Source organism: Amborella trichopoda, chromosome 8 (assembly GCF_054954075.1).
Source record: "Amborella trichopoda isolate Santa Cruz 75 chromosome 8, AtrichopodaSantaCruz75HAP2 v2.0, whole genome shotgun sequence".
NCBI lineage: Eukaryota > Viridiplantae > Streptophyta > Magnoliopsida > Amborellales > Amborellaceae > Amborella > Amborella trichopoda.
In genome coordinates this window covers 9,097,826-9,113,445 of record NC_142343.1, presented here as the reverse complement: position 1 = coordinate 9,113,445, position 15,620 = coordinate 9,097,826, and the positions used below count along the sequence as shown (strand labels likewise).

General features: G+C 36.5%; 1 protein-coding gene across 9 annotated transcripts in view; it reads right to left on the bottom strand.

Annotated features, from left to right (window-relative positions):
- Positions 1–996: 996 nt before the first annotated feature.
- Positions 997–15,620, bottom strand: part of PRT6 (proteolysis 6) — a 65,219-nt gene continuing 50,595 nt past the window's right edge. For all 9 annotated transcript variants that reach the window (XM_011625792.3, XM_006846122.4, XM_020668341.2 and 6 more), the window contains one exon: positions 997–1,426. The gene's annotated coding sequence lies outside the window, so the exon portion shown is untranslated. The remainder of the gene's footprint in view (positions 1,427–15,620) is intronic.

The window sequence follows — 15,620 nt, the reverse complement described above, 5'->3', positions numbered from 1 at the left end:
TTCTTTTATTCCCCATATGTTTTTGAAGTAGTTCAAGGTAATTGGGTGACACCATACTGTGATTATTGCCACTTATGAATGTTGAGGTCCATGGCATGAACATTTCATTGTTTTTTTATTTGTGATTGCAAAAGAAATATCGACAACATATACTGAGAGAGGGGGGGTTCCAACCCCATGTCCTCATTGACATTGATTATATTATATATACATCAACTACCAGAGACAATCCAAACAGATTATTCTATTGATATATATAAACTAAATGTCTTTGGTGTCATGATGGAAAATGTAAATTTCTTTCAGTGGTGTGATCAGCATATAGCAAATGTAACTACATGGCAAATTTTGGGTGCTGAAATGTACTACAGTGGAGTTGCCTACAGAAATCATAGGTCATAGGAACATGACCTAAAAATTCATGAGCCAATGATAATACAACACTCGGGCATTGGTGACCTGGGCCACTTAAAATATTTTGTATTTTCTGTGTAACTAATGTTCTTATTGTTGTTCTCGCTCTTTTTTTTTTCATAATTGTATCGTTCAATGACATCTGGCGAACCTATAAAATATTGTATTTAATACTTAATTGAGGTTGTGGATGACATTATACAAAGACCGCTTGAATTTTGAAGTGCAATGAAGTTTATCATACAAAAACTGCTTCAATTGTTGTACTCATCTTTTACAATTTGGGACATTTTCTTCACAACTCATTGTTACCAAATCTCTCTCTCTAAACCACGGTCCCCATCCAAAATCCAAGACTTCTCTCACTCAATTAAGCTCTCTCTCTCAAACGTACTTTAAATTTTGATATTTTATCCCAGAAAAAGAAAATCTAAAAAATTAATATTGTTTAAGGTTTCAACTTTAGATTTCATATCTTACCTATAACTTCTACAGCTAATCAAATACTAATGCCAAAACTTTCTAATCATCCAGCAGGTTATCAAACACAAGTACTTATAAATTACTTTACATTCCAACATGTTATCAAACACAGAAAACTAGTAACTTTTTTATTCCCAACAAAGAAAAACTTTCAATTTTTACTTTCCAGTTATCAAACACATCCTGACCACAAAGTTGACTTGAAAATTCATTTCATAAATACCCCCCTAATCACATACATGTGGTCCCCAAATAAAAAAACCTTCAAGTAAATATGTGGAGAGAGAGAAAGGTCAGATTTCAGCTATATACAGGACTGAATCGATGAACAGTGATCAATAAAATCTCAAGATTCACATTTATGTAACAAATGCGAGAACTGTACAAGCACACCATGTGAAGAAAGGACCTGGAGTTTTCTTCTATCATGGTGGGGAATACCATCTGGAACAACAGGAGAAGGCACGTCTTGCACATGGAAAGATGTGAGGTGGTCCACACAGCTCCCCATTTTTGATATCCAGAAGCACTGTTGAGGAAAGAAATTAGCAAGTGGTATCGCGCATGATGTAAAACAAAGAAGTTAAAAAAAAAAAATTTCAATTCTTAAACAGATGGAACACATTTTAGTTACCTGCTAAAATAAATGTGTTTTAAGGCTAACATACTTGTCACTGGGGATACTAACCAAGTCTCATTGATATTATAGCTGCCTGGTCATAACTCAGTCCAAATTCATAGTTCATTTCCAGGTTAAGTTTTGTAACCTATTTTTACGAATTACCAGCTGCTGTTCACCCAAATTTTATAATGGGCAATTTATCAAAATACCTATGAAAAATTAACTATCTAACATTTTAACTATATTGATTTAATTTCAAAATACCCATTAAAAAAGATACATGCTTATGAATTAGAATAGTTGCAAATGTGCAAAATGAAAAATACTGCATGTCTCATAGGCAATTTGATAAATTTCGCTTTCATCATTTATATGAAAGTATTGTGCCATGACAAGATTTTCATCAAATGTAATGAACAAAGTGTCAAGATTAGCACATCACAATCTTAGGGGAAGTTTCGTAATATTTATATTTTTTAAGCGCCTTTAAAAATAATTGAACCATGAGAATTAGAGACCAAATTTTCTCAATTGTGCTGAAAACCAAAAACCAAGCTTAGGTTTTTGATTTAGCTTAAGGCCATCTGAATAGGAGTGGGAATTGGCTTGTGGACCTGATGGGTTGACCTGGACACGTCTGGGTATGGACCTAGATTTTGGACCCAATGGGTTGGGTTTGGACCCATTTGACCTTGACCCAAACTGCATCGGGTCCATATCCATGTCCAACCAAATCTTGTCGGGCCAGGACAGGTAAGGTTGGGTCTGGGTTGGGGCCAACCCAACTATGGTATATATTAGCATATAATATGAAGTATATAATACAAAATACATATTACTTTTTTTATACTTTCTATTTATAGACCGGGACCTGACCCGACCAGGTAGGATCCAGCCATCTAGGTCCAACTTACAGCGAGCCAGGTCGGGGTCAGCCTGGACGTGAACCAACCCATTCCCACCCCTATATATGAGGCCGGTAAACGGAACATTTGACCGTTGTGCTTCAGTCAAAAATCAAACCTGTTTCCTTCGACCAAAAGTGAATATTATACAAGAAACTTCCTTTGGGTACATACAACGAGTTGACACAATTTCAGATCTTGCAGCAATTGTTCATTCTTGAATCTAAACGAATTACTTTTTGAAAGTGGTCCTTCGTGTCAAGTATTTAAGAAATGTATAAATAATATATAATTGCTTTAAAAAATTTTATTCGATATTTTTATGATATTTAATGAACTTTCTAAATTTTTATGATATTCTCAATTTTGGCTGTTCTTTTATGAGCTTTTCCATGAACTGGCCAGGTACCTGATTAGGAGCTCGTCAACACTCTCTGAACATGAAAAGATGATCCCATTCTGTTTTCATTTTTCATGTACATCCTAATCATCAGTAAGGACTACTCATTTTTTGTGGTAATCATTACTGGAGAAAAAAAAGAAGATTTTGTTTTTCTTTAGACCCTGGCGATATTTTTCAGAGTTTTTTTGTGTTTGCAGTGCTTTCCTGTATTCTTGCTGACCCTAGCAATGAGTGTTTGCAGTATTTACGGATTGTGAGATGGGAGAGTTTCATGTTCCCATTCTATTTACATTTTCGATGTACATCCTAATCATCAATAAGGACAACCACATTTTGTGGTAATCATCAATGGAGGAAAAAAGGACGATTTTTTCTTCTTTTGACCCTGGTGACATTTGTCAGTGTTTTTTTGTGTTTGCAGTGCTTTCTCGTATTCTTGCTCACCCTAGCAATGAGTGTTTGGAGCATTTAGGATTGTGAGATGGGAGATTACCATTAGTAGGCAGGTGCAGACCAAAGTGGGGACCAAAGCATAATTTTTTCTGCTAGTAACAATATCAGCTTAACATCATTCAGACGTGCTTCCAACACATCAACAAGGATGAGGGGTGTAACAAAATGGGCCTAAGCATAAACTCTGGCCTATTCAAACTGTGACCGATGTATCCTCAATGCCAAGTTTGATGCAAGATGCCGTCCTTTTCGCAAGCATCCTGATATCCCTTGTTTGCAAACTTTGTATCAATGTTAGAATGTAAACGGTTGACTTCAGTAGTCTATTTGATCATTTCATGAATAAGCTAAAAATCGTGTAAGAAATAAATCCTTATTACCCAAAAGTCATCACAAAGAGAGAAGTTAGCAGAGATGCCTATCCTATAATCAAAAACCCCAGGATATACAACCAAGAAGGGAGATCCAGAAGAAAAGGAGAGTTTGAAACAAAGGCCTGGATGCTCATGCATATTACGATGTGTTTGGACAACAGGAGCCTTCACACGTATTCTATCTAGAGAAGGCATAAGTTCATTAAACAGGGAAAGATTTTCTATGCAATAGTTGCAGTCTGAACAACCTCGTAATCATTATTTAGCTCATCAAGAAGCCTAAAAGCTCCTCATTCTTTTCTCATGCTCTCATAAACATCATGGGGATAATCCGATCCTTCCAACATGCCTCTCATGATACCACAATCCTCTCCTTAGGACCCTGCCTATGATTGGCATATTGGTAACATAATGCTACCAATGCTAGCAATGTTGTTCCTTAGGCTTTAGCTTAATGGTAGACATACCAGTTTGGATGAAGGAGGTCACAAAGTTGAATCCTTGGAGTTTGTCCCCAAAACCTATACAAGCTAATGTACCCATTGTTACTCAATGCATATCTTTTACTTAATGCAAAAGTAAAAAATGTTATGCAAATTCAGTTAGTGTACCACACATCTCTTCAGTGGTTGCTAGAAACATTAACCAATTGCTGACATTCTCCTCCATTCAACTCAATAGCAAAGCTGTGACCAATGAATAATTTGCATTTTATTTTTCATACTTGCATTATCAAGTTCAACTAGTTCAACCTTGCCATCAATGTCACCATCATAATATTTTTTTATAAGTAACCCGAATTTCTACTATGCCTTTAGGAAAATTATTGCAGATGCAATCATTCAAAAAATGTACTCTCAAGTAGGGTCATGATTGACCCATGACATGAAAAAGAGGGGTTTCTTGAAACATTATGAACTATCTATCAGGCAAGAGGTTAATTCCTCGAGGATATTGGTGCTGTGAAAGGAACCAATGCAACACTTGACCTTAATGGAAAAGACCCCTATATCACCAAAAGAAACCACCTTGAATGTTCCATATTCTCCTTCAACACCAGAACTTCACAATCAAACATAAGCCAAAACTTGGAACAGAGGTAGGCAAAGCTAGGGACCCTAGCTGGTGGTAGCCCTCGACACATGTTGCAGCTGATACATGTGAATCATGTTGTGAGAGTGACTATTGAAAGCTTACTCATCATTATATTGTATTCAAGTCTCTATGGACTTATTTGTCCTTTTTCCACAAAGCGCATTCTTGTACATCAAGAAAATCTATTATAGCTAATATAAATATATGAGAGGTGCTAGAGGTCAGTATGACCTAACATCACCCTCTCTCTTTTTTCCTCTCTCAAAGTCCTATTCCTTTGCACTTGATCTCTTCATCTTTTTCTTCCTTTTTGCTCCTTTCATTATTTACTGCTGCATTTTAACTTACTACCAGAGCAGGAAGCTTCGTGAAATTTTGGAAACCCTAAAGACATGATTTGGCCATGCAAAGGTCTCCTAAAGCTGTATGGCCAGAGACCCTAGATCTGAAGAAGGAAAAAAGGGGGCATGAAACCCTAGATCTGAGAAAAGGTATGGAATAAAAAAAAAGAAAGAAAAAACGAGTTTCATGTTTGTTTCCTCGAGTTTTTGATGCAAGGTCAGAAACCCTAGATCTGGCTGTCATGGATCTATGATGTTGAAGTCTGTTGTTGACCACTTATACGAATCAAATAATTGTTTTGGAGTTGTAAAACTCAGTTTTTTTAAGAAGATCTCTTGTATGGATGATCTCGAGTCCCTATTCAAAATTTCAAAGAATTTTTGAATGGCTGGTTTTGTTGATCAGCCCGTATTCCTTGGGGCCGTTTGGATCCATGGAAATAGTTATCGGAAAAAATCTATTTCCTTTGAAATGTACTTCGAGAAAAGTATTTCCTCTGAAATAGATTTCAATTGTTTGGATGCTACATGGATGCATAACATTTTCATGTTTTTTTTTCTTTTTTCCGTTAACTATTTTTATTGTATTATTCATTATAATGAATTTTTTTTATTACTATTAAATTTGAGACAGTTTCTCTCCCTAAATATTTGAGATACTTTCACTCTAAAATTTTCAAGTACTTTCTCTCTGTAAAATATGATATAATTTCTCTTTCTAAAAATTTAAGATAATTTCTCTCCCTAAAACTTAAAATTTGAGATAGTTTCTCTCTCTAAAATTTTTCAAACACTTTCTCTCTCTAAAACTTAAAATTTGAGATAGTTTCTCTCTCTAAAAAGTTTTAAGTACTTTCTCTCTCTAAAATTTGATATAGTTTCTCTCTAATATTTTAAGATACTTTACTTGTTCCAAAAAATATTTTAAGATACTTTTCTCTCTAAAACTTAAAATATGAGATAGTTTCTCTCTCTAAAATTTTGAGATAGTTTCTCTCTCTAAAAATTTTAGGATACTCTATAAAACTTAAAAATTTAACATAATTTCTCTCTCTAAAATTTAGAGACAATTTCTCTCTAAAACTTTTCAAATACTCTCTCTAAAACTTAAAGTTTGTGATAGCTTCTCTTTAATGTTTTTGATATAGTTTTTCTCTCTAAACATTTTGAGATATTTTCTCTCAAAAAATTCAAGTACTTGCTCTCTCTAAAACTTAAAAGTTGAGATAGTTTCTCCCTCTAAAATTTGATATCGTTTCACTCTAAAATTCTCTCCAAAATTCTAACATACTTTCTCTCTCTAAAACATAAAATTTGCGATAGTTTCTCTTCTAAATTTTTTTGAAATAGTTTCTCTCTGTAAAAATTTTCAGTATTTTCTCTCTAAAACTTAAAATTTGAGACAATCTCTCTCTCTAAGAATTTTCAAGTACTTTCTCTTTATAAAAATTAAAATTTGTTTCTCCCTAAAATATTTGCGATAGTTTCTCTTTAAAAAAAATTTAACGTACTTTTGCTCTCTAAAACTTAAAATTTGAGATAGTTTCTCTCTCTAAAAATTTTGAGATTGTTTTTCTCTAAATTTTGTTTAGATACCTGTATCTCTAAAATTTGCTAAAATTTGATAAAGTTTCTCTCTCTAAAATTTTAAAATATTTTCTCTCTCCAAAACTTAAAATTTGAAATAGCATCTCTATAAAAACTTCGAGATAATTTCTCTCTAAAAATTTTCAATAATTTCCCTCTCCAAAATTATAAATAGTTTTAAATAGTTTCTCTCTCTAAAATTTTAAGATAGTTTATCTCGAAAACTTAAAATTTGAGATAGTTTCTCTCTAACTCGTGGTGGTGTTCTTGTGGAATTAATTGTATTTTATAATGTGGGCTTCTTTGTAACAAGGAAATCTGGCTGAAAATCAATTTATGACGGTAAAGACAATGATACAAATTTCCTTAAATTTTGCTTGAAATGAGGAAAACAATTAAGCAGGAAATACGTTTCGGTCCCAAAATTTCGATCCAAACGCTAGAAATGTGCCATCTTTACTGAAATACATTTATGAAACTGTATTTCCAAGTATCTAAACGACCGCTCTGTGTTTTCAAGCTGCGTTGTGGCCAATATGTCTAATTTGTGATTTAGGCCACTCTTCCACCTTCAATAGTACTCTGGATCATAGTTGTTAGAAACGCTTGAGATTCTGAATGTTTTATAAATCGAAATCACATAATCGCGACTGGCTAAGAGATTCTTACTTTCAGAATTAACGTCCGTAAGAGGAGAATTGCGAGAAACGAGATTACTACTTTATAGGAATTGAGATTCGAAACAAATGGAATTGAGATCCCTACATATATGGATTCGAGATTCCCACCTCTTTGAAAAGGAGTTTCTAACCTATTTGGAATTGACCCATATGAAATCATGATTCCTTCATATATGGAATCAAGATTATGACATCTATGGAATCGAGTTTCTAACATATATAGAATCGAGATTCATACCAATTTGAAATCAAGATTCATATCAGTTTGGAATCGGGTTTTAGACCAATTGGCAATCAAGATTTGTATCTCTATGGGGTTGAGTCCCCCTTAGTCTCCAGATTACTACAACGACATCTCACACCTTAACAACTTAGAACCTCATCAAGCAATCGAGATCAGAGATCTCTAAGACCTGAAGAAGGGTCCCTTAGTTTCGAACTCAATGTATTGACTATTGAACCTTTGACACAGTATCAGAAGTAAGGTCAATTAATAGACACTCATAGTCTACTAAGGGAAATTGTCTACAAAAGATACAAATATTATCTAATGTATCTTTAAAATGTCATTTTGATTTCATTATTATAGTCAAAATGGGATTTTGTCTATGCCGTCGTGTTGTCTGTGTTGTAGCATGTACCTTTAATAACGAGGGTGAAAACATGGAGTATTCAATTTTAACATTGCAAGGCCCAAGTTCTCTTAATTATAATGTTCCAATGCCCAAGTTACACTAAAGTTACACTTGCCTGTGTTACCAACAAAAGACATTGGAATAACATATGTGAAGAACTTAACTCTAGGCATTTGCATTTGAAAGTTGATTTATGGAACCAATACTTCGATAATGCATTCATCAGATAATTGGAGCACGTAAAAACTATGGGAGACACTCATTGTCCAAACTGGTTTCCAAATAACTGAAATTGAAATTTATAAATATTTGAACCAATCCATAAGTCACACATTTGCACACCTAGAATATTAGTATTTGACATTGTGGTATTACAATTGCTAAAAAATCAAATCGAGATTCTGAGAGGGTGGAAACAAGATTCAATGTTTGATTAATTCGTGGAAACAAGACTCGACTCAGGAATCTGGATTAAAAAACAATCGACTATGTGGTTTCTTGCATCTACAAGCTGCGGTATTTGATCTTTAGGAATCTAGATTAAAAAACAATTGAATCGAGTATCATTATATGTGGAATCCAGATTCAACAAATGTAGAATCGTGATTCAATAATTAAGGATTCAAGAATTAATAAATATTAGAAATGAGATTCTATAGGTGTAGACATAAAATTTCCTAAAATAAGGAATCGAGATTCCTGACTTTATAGGAACGGATTTTGTGAAAATTCCTAGTCAAAATAGCAGAATTAGGAATCCGAATTGGAATTGTGACCTTGGGTGAGATTCGGGTAACTATGCTTCTGATGTTACTGTTGGAATTACGATCTTTCACGGCCTTGTGTGTAATGTCAGCACTTTTTAGAGTCACAGTGGAAGTGACTAGGAACATAGTGGCTACCAGAAGTTTTGCGTACTGAGACCCGGATAGGTCAAAATAACCCTAATTGAATGAGGCAAGGTTCTTAGACTATATTGTGAATCGAGTGGATTTAGGGTTTTCCTCTAGTCAGGGTTGGTATGACTGCATTTGCCTCATGTCGTGTGAGCCAGGGCTTGGGGATCAGTGGATCCCAGCTTGTTCGAGATATTTCGTGTGTAAGCCCTGTGTGAACAAAGTTGGGCTCTAAGAGGACGTACACCCAAATCCCTGACATATGCAGCTTGTTCACAACGTGTATACGGACAATCGCGCTTTGGGAAGTCGTTCTGATGAGATAAGCTCCACCTATCAGAATTGTGCACACGTGCTGAGGGAAGACCCCCGCATCTGCAAGAGTGCATGTCCTTGGGGGGAACCTGCAATCCACTGAACACCCTGGGATCCATCCAACTATTAGTTAGCTTTAATAGGTTCACTCATGTCCAAACTGAAGTCTGTGATTCATAGGGGCATGTTGGGTTGGTATGAGAAATTGCATTGGGTTTCTGGGTCTAGGCCAGTGGAGTACCATATAGCCCAATCTCTTGTGGGACCCAGCTTTATGAGAAGTGCCAGACTATGATATTTTGATGGAAAATAATAAAAAATAATTTACCATGATTTTATATAATTTTGGGGATTTTATTTCAAGGAAAATGCTTTATTAAAATTGATGTGTGCTAATTCTAGATGAGGATCACATGTGGCGTGTGGCACACAAATAGCCAATATGTGCCACACCTGCATCCCATAGGATTGCAAAGTCATTGCCAAATAGGCATGACATGTAAACCCAACCCTAGACATGAGACCCTTATTTGTTAGTAGCACATAACGTTAATAAGTGTAAGTTTTAGGTTCATTTGAAACTTAAAACTTATTGCAGCCCATTTTAGAGAGAAAAATCCCTCGAAAAACTAGTTTTTTGGTAATTCATGAGGATCGAAGAGTTTCTCAAAGTTATGAGAACTTGATAAAAACATCACCCATTGATATTAGATTTAATTTTTGATGTTTTATAAATCTATTGGGGCTTTTTGTAGAAGATTTTGACTCCTTAGAAACATCTTTGAGGTGGAAAGTTTGGAGATTGAGCAATCAAACTCAATGCAAGTGATTGTTTTTAATTGCTTTGCTTGTATAAATTGCATTAGTTTGAGATGTCTTCTTCGGGATCTAATAGGAGTGGTGATCCCAGTTGGAAATATGACTACAACGCAAATCCTAATGATAGAAATTGCATAAGATCTAATTTTTGTGAGAAGGATACAAAAGGGGCATAAACCGGTTCAAGAAACATCTTGCCGGTATCAGGGGGGATGTTGTCCATGTAAAATGCTCCTGTTGCTGTTAAAGAGGAAATAACCAATTTTTTAAATATGGTAAAAATGAAAAAAGATGAGAGATTTGCCTCCATAATAGAGATTAGGTCTGAGGTTCGAATAAATTATGATGATGATGAAAGTGATGAGGATGGGATTGAGGAGGCATGTCAAGAAGTAGAACAATCCATTATTAGGGGAAAGGGGAAAGGGGAAAGGGGAAAGGGGAAGGGGAAAGGGCGTTGTAATTGCTTTTAGTTCTGGGAGTAAGAAGCCTCGGGTTAGAGGCCTGACCCTGAGGTTGCAGGAGAGAAAACAAAGAAGTAAATCACCATTGAAAATAGAATAAAGAACGAAGAGAGAGATAGAGCAGCTTATTATCTTGCTACAAGGTTTTATGAGGCGAGCATTCCTTCCAATACTGCTCGCTTAAGCAGCTTTTATGCCGTGGTCGAGGCAATTGGCCAATTTGGGCCTAGGATGAAACCCCCAACCCCATATGAGCTTTCAAAGCCTCTTTTAAAAAAGGCGGTGAGTGTCACGAAGGAAGCTGTAGAAGTTTAGAAGGATGCATGAGCTCAGTATGGGGTTTCTATTATAACTGATGCTTAAAGTGATGGAAGAGAAGAAGTCAGATGAATTTGCTTGTGAATTGTCCTTTAAGGACTGTTTTTTTGAGGTCTATTGATGCCTCTGATCATATCCGTGATGCCCATTGCATATTCCAAGTTATAGAGAAGGAATCTAGGAGGTTGGGGAGCATCTTGTTGTACAGGTTGTCATAGACAATGCTGCTCCTAATGTTGTTGCAGCTAATTTGTTGCGCATACTAGAATCTTTTGGACACCATGTGCAGCACATTGTATAGACCTCATGCTTGAGGCTCCTGGCGGTTTGACCGAGATATCAGGTGCAGTGAAGATCGCAAAGTCAGTTGCAAATCCCATTTATGACCACCATCTCACCCTCAACATGATGCGTAGATTTACAAAGAAGAAAGAGATTGTGAGGCTTGGAGTCACGAGATTGTGACTTGGTACTTATGCCTAGATAGCATACATTCGAGGAGAGTGCAGTTGAGGCAGATGTTTACCTCGGATGACTGGAGAGCATGCAAGCGGTCCAAAGATCAGGCTGGGAAGAAGGTGAGAGATATTATCCTTTCTAAGGCTTTTTGGCGAGGGGTGAAGGGCGCTCTTAAGGTATTTTTTCCTCTTGTCAAAGTCCTACGCATGGTTGATAGTGACAAGCCTTCTATGGGCTATATATATGAGGCTATGGAGAAATGCAAAAGAGAGATAACACAAAATTTTGATAATAATGAGAACTACTACAAGCCTGTTTGGCAGATTATTGATGAGAAGTGGGATATGCAGCTACATCGGCCATGGCATGCAGCGGGTTATTATTTGAACTCAGCTTTTTTTTATGTTGACAAGAATATACACAAATGATACAATTATGACTGGATTTAATAAGTGTGTAGATGTGCTAATCCTTGATCGTGATATCCAGGATGTTTATATGCGCTGATGAGCTGATAAATTACAAGTGCTCATTAAAATCTTTTAGGAGTCCAAGGCGATGAGGCAAAGGACCAAAATTGATCCAGGTAGTTCTGTAGTAATAATATTCTTCAGTTCATCAAGTTCAAGTAATCGATTTTTATTTTTATAATTCTATTATTTCTATATCTATTATTTATTTATGATTTTATTCTATATCTTTTCAGCCAATTGATGGAGCCAACATGGGTGTAGTTCTCCAAATTCACAAAAGATGACCGTTCGAATCTTAAACCTAACCACTTCCTCATTCGGTTGTGAGTGCAATTGGAGTACTTTTGAAGGGATAAGGCCGTAAGGGTAATTTGTATAATTGTATTAATAATACATGAACCATAGATTTTAATTAGTTTCATTTGATTTTGTTAGATTTATACAAAGAAAATGAACAGGTTTGAATCAAAGAGGCTCAATGACCTAGTCTACGTCAAGTATAATCGATTCTTGAAGGACAGGTTTGCTAAGAGAGATAAGAGAGACCCCATCAGATCAAAAAATATGGACAATGCTATGGAATGGTTAGTTGATGATGATGAGGTCGAGGGGCATGAAGGATTGACATGGGACATGGTCATGAATGCTTCAGGGACATCAGTTGACCTTCCTAGGGCCACTAGATCTTTTGCAAAGAGAACAAGGGTGGAGGAAGAAGAAGAGGTAGATTCAGAAGAGACGGAGGAGGATGAAGAATATGTCGAGGGTGACAACTCTGATGAATATGATGCCAATGCAGTTGACCTCATTTTTCTGATGATGGATGATGAATGTTGAATAATTATTAAACTTTGAACTTTGATTGAATTATTGTCTATTGAAGATTCTTTCGAGTCTTCAAGTATTTGTATTTGTATTTGTTTTGTGGATAGTGGATTTGTAGTTCCACTAGTTTGGTACTATTTGGTAACTTTGGTTTGGTAATTTGGTTGGTTGGTAAATTTTAAGTATCTATACCGACTTATGGTTATGCTTATCAGCTTATGGAGTGTGCTAATGTGCAGTATATTTTGAATAGATTCATTAGCTTGTCCTCAGTCAAGTAGATCAATTTTCCCTTGGCACCAAGAGTAAATTTTAAGTACACTCTGTATAGATACCTTTTTTTATTCAACTGGGCCACTCAGGTTCTTGGCGCCCGCTTAGGCGCTAAGCGGCCTGGAGCCCCCTGACCGCAGCTCCAAGCCACCTTGGACCCGCCTAGCACTTTTTGAAACACTGAAGACGATTATCGACTACAATGGTGGTTGTGGAGGTCGCCACCATAGAAATGCCGGTCTAGATCAGATGTACAAGAAAATCAACGACTCGACAGAGAAGGTTGAGTTCTTGCATAAACAAAGATTGCAATAACATACATCAAGCAAGATGAGATCTACATTGTTGGATCCATATTGTGTGAGTTTTTTGTGAAGATTGGCATAAATTAGAGCACGAGTATGAGTGGGAACAACATGATTTTATAGTTGATCGCATTTATGTGTTCCATACATGATGGCATTGACAGGAGCATGAATTCAAAGAAGAGTTAAGTAACCGACTACCCCAAAGCCAATGTAGCTAGAGTAAAGGAGTAGACTGACAAGTGTAGAGAAAAGCAGAGAAGGAATTTTATTCCATGCACATCCATTTGTAGAGCAGGATGAGCATCTCAAAATTGCAAAATTGCAGAAGTTGAGTAACCCTAAGGAGTTGTTGTCCCTATAACAAAATTGCAATATGAGCATCACACAAGTACAAAGACAAAGGTATGTGATTTCCTGACCAAAGAAAACAAAAGATTCATCACTGTAGAGGTTGATGGATTGAAAGATATCGAAAGCCGTAAATCTAATAATGAAAATTTTCAGCATTGTGTCAAGCAGAAGGGAATTTTAACTATTAACATTATTTCTATTAAAGGCAATGTTGAATTAGCAAGTGATCCCTCCTAGTGAACATGGAAGAGCAGCCCTTAACTACAACATAATGGGATGTGGGATTGGATGAGCTAATACGGGTAGTGGTTTCTGAACAAGAAGTATTTTTGGTCAAACGTGAAATATCTTTGTTGTCATCGAATGGGGAGATTCCACCCGAGTCTTTCAAAGAGGAAGGTGTGGCTCTACTCCCAATCCGATAGTATATGAAGAAAAAAACTTAATGATATTCAGATTGTAGATGATTATGTGGTTAACATTGATGTTCGTAGTAACAATTATGTATGCATATTGGAGTTGTATAGTGTAGGTGATGAGAATGATGGTATGAACAAGGAGAATTATGGTTGGTTGTCAGTTCCAAAAAAGCCTAATCATGACATTTGGAATGGTTGTGTTTGAATTCGGATGGTTTGGTCGTTTATTGGAACCAAATCATAATTAGCACCGTAACTTTGGAGCGCAGGTCAAGCAACCTTAAGGATTGTGGGAGCTAGGGGTTACTATTGCTGATTTAACATGTTTAAAATATGCAAAGATGACAATTTGTTGCAAGAGTGTATCGATGGTTAGCACTGCCATCTCCCTAGTGTTGAAGAGGCGGCAAATCTGTTTACATTCGTTTTAGTTGCAATCTACCCGCCCTTTCAGTTGTCAACCCATTCCCTATTTCTTTGCAATCAAGATGAGCAGTCAAAAGGATAGTGAAGTTGTATTTGCCTGTGTGTACTAGGAAGGGCTCAATTTGGTCCTTGCGGTCTGTGTGGTGGTGCTTGTGGTAGTGTTGTGGTGGTGCTTGTGGTAGTGTTGGTGACAATCAGTTTCATTCTACGCTGTGTTGCTGCACTACTAGCACGGTTCGATTAATACTTTCTTTAGGAGGGTAAACATATGACGGAAGAGACAAATCTGAGGAGAGATGAGTCGAAGAGCTCCTGTATCATGAGATGACCCTTGCTGATTTTCTTTTACAGAAAGACAGTTGCTTCACTTGATGAATTTGTTTTTGCTCATGGGGGTGACCATGGTGCTTAGTGCTGGTATGAACCCGTAGCGCTCCTTAGGGAAGGTAGTTTCAGGGTGATTTCTATTGGCCAAATTTGTTCTGGAGTAGGTCCCTGTAGTGCAAACTACATTACAACCTCGAGTACAAACTACATTACAACTCTTTCACGGTATGCTAAGCCTCTTCTTGTTTCTCTTGAAGGCTTAGAGATGATGAAGATGTTCTTTTAGTTAAAGCTTCAATAGAAATGTGCAAAATTGGGGTTGATTCCAATGAGTACTCTCTGGTCAAAGCCTGTAATTGGCCGAAGGGCTCATTTATGGGAAGCAAATTTGTGCACAAGTGCTAAAGTTGGAATTTGGTTTTGGTCTAGTTTCCGTGAATTCTCTTGTTATTGTGCATTCTAACGGTGCGATGGAAAAGAACAACTTAATGGGTTTTAAGAGAAGTGGCCACAGAGGTTCAACAGCAAGTGATGAAGCGGTTTCAAATCCAAGGCAAACGTACCTTATCAAAATGGTGCTCGTGTTATATTTTGTGGTAGATTGGGACCGCACCTTGGAGAATACTTCCTTGATGCAAAGTCAAACTTCTTCAGTGGGAAGTGATGCTTTTTCTTCAGTGAGGCCATCAGACTTTGACTCTAAGTCAACACTTTGTTGCCCACTGTATATGCTAAATGGATGACCATTGGAAGCACATCTAGGTTGTTCAGCCTCGTGCCTCACCAAGAACAATTACGTGGAGATGTAGAGCTTCACCATCAGCTAAGGGAGGATGATGATGTAATAATGAAAACTCAAGGGTGAGTTCTTTTCCAAACCGGGGAGTATGAAGCAAATCGCATATAAGACGTTTCAAAAAATTAGGCTGAAATTTATTTTGAAGAAATTCTACTC